The sequence below is a fragment of the Octodon degus genome, unplaced genomic scaffold (assembly GCF_000260255.1).
Source record: "Octodon degus isolate 3935 unplaced genomic scaffold, OctDeg1.0 scaffold00016, whole genome shotgun sequence".
Taxonomy (NCBI): domain Eukaryota; kingdom Metazoa; phylum Chordata; class Mammalia; order Rodentia; family Octodontidae; genus Octodon; species Octodon degus.
In genome coordinates, this window is record NW_004524592.1 from 8,304,867 (window position 1) to 8,306,918 (window position 2,052).

The following is a 2,052-nucleotide window of genomic DNA, read 5'->3' on the forward strand; positions in this document are numbered from 1 at the left end:
GAGAGACAGTATGGTAATAATTGGTATGTTATGATGAGAAGTTTGTATTTAGAAGACAGAATTACAGGCATTCCAGGTGTGACCCTTCTATTACACATTGCTATCTTCAGAGCAGTTGCTTGGTTCACAGGTATCAGCATGTATATTTGAGAATCCTACCAAATAACTACCAGTTTCAAAAACCTGCTGATGTTTCTCAGGATCATTGCCTTGAAGATCTTGTGTGTATTAATGTATGGCTTTGCCCTTGTCATGTTTCCCAGTTTTTCTCCATGCCCTCTCCTCGTAATCCAATCCTCAAGTTCTTGCTTTCCTTTTAATTGGGTTATACATTTCTATTTCTATTTCTTCCTTAGTTCTTATACTAGGAAGACTATATGATATTTATGCATGTGTGTCCAGTTTATTTCACTTATATCTTCAAGTGGCATCCACTTAAATATAAGTGCTTCAAGTATATCATTCTTTGTAACTGAGTAATACTCCATCATATAAAAATACCACATCTTTTGCATCCATTCCTCAGGTGATGGGCATCTTGGTTGTTTCCAAGATTTGGCTATCACAAATTATGCTGCTATAAACATAGGTACACATATATCACTATGATATGACGTTTTCAGTTTCTCCAGGAAAATTCCCAGTAGGGAGATAGCTGGCTTTAATTGGATTTCCAATCCTAGTTATTTAAGGAGTCTCCACATTGATTTCCATAATGGTTGCAGCAGTCTACATTCCCACCAGCAGTAGACAAGGCTTCCCTTTTCCCTCAGCTGCTCCAACATTTGTTGTTGGCTGATTTCTTTATGATAGCCATTCTTTTTGGGGTAAAGTGGTATCTCAGTGTTGTATTAATTTGCATTTCATGGATGGCTAGTGATGGGGAGCACTTTTTCACATATGTTGGTGGTAGTTTGATAGGAATTGCATTAAATCTGTACAGCAATTTTGGGAGTATGGCCATCTTCACGATGTTGGTTCTTCCTATCCAGGAGTAGGGAATACCTTTCCATTTTCTGAAATCCTCTACAATTTCTTTTTTCAGAGTATTTCCGCAGTGCTATTGTTAAAGGTATTGTTTCTTTAATTTCCCTCTCAGTGCATTTGTTATCTGTGTAGAGGAATGCTATTGATTTTTGGGTATTGACTTTGTATCCTCCTATGCTGCTGAATTTCTGTATTAATTCTATTAGCTTCCTGTTGGAGTTTTTAGGTCTTCCAAGTAAAATATTATGTCATCTGCAAATAATAATAATTTAACTTCTTCTTTATTATTCTTATTCTTTTATTTCTCTCTCTTGTCTACTGCTTCTAGCTAATAATTCCAGAGCTATATTGAATAGTAGGGGTGATCGAGAACATTTCTCTTGTACCAGATCTGGGAATAAAACATTTCAGTTTTTCCACATTTAGAATTATGTTAACCTTTGGGTTGTCATAGGTGGCTTTTATCAAACTGAAGTAGAGGTCCTCTACTCCAATTTTCTGTAGGACTTTGAACATGAATGAGTATTGGACTTTGTCAAAAGTCTTTTCTGCATCAATTGAGATGATCATGTGGTTTTTAGATTTTGCCGTATTGATACAGTGTATTACATTTATAGATTTTCTAACGTTGGACCATCCTTGCATCCCTGGAATGAATCAAACCTGGTCATGGTGTATGATCTTCTTGATGATTTGCTGTATTCTATTTGCTAGGATTTTATTAAGGATTTTTGCATCTATATTCATAAGGGAGATTAGCTTGTAGTTCTCTTCTATAGTTGTGTCTTTCCCTGGTTTTGTTTCTGTTTTTGTTGTTGTTGTTGTTGTTTTTGTTTGTTTGTTTGTTTTTGGCTGGTTTTTTTTGTTTTTTGTTTTTTGTTTTTTTTTTTTTTGGAGGAACCTGGGATGGAACTCAGGCCCTTTCACTTGCCAGGCAAGCACTTATTTTACTGAGCTATTTCCCCAGCCCCTTTTCCCTGGTTTTGGTATCAGTATAATCCTTGCCTCCAGGAATGATTTTGGGAGGATTGCTCCCCTTTCAATTTCATTGAAGAGTTTGAGGAG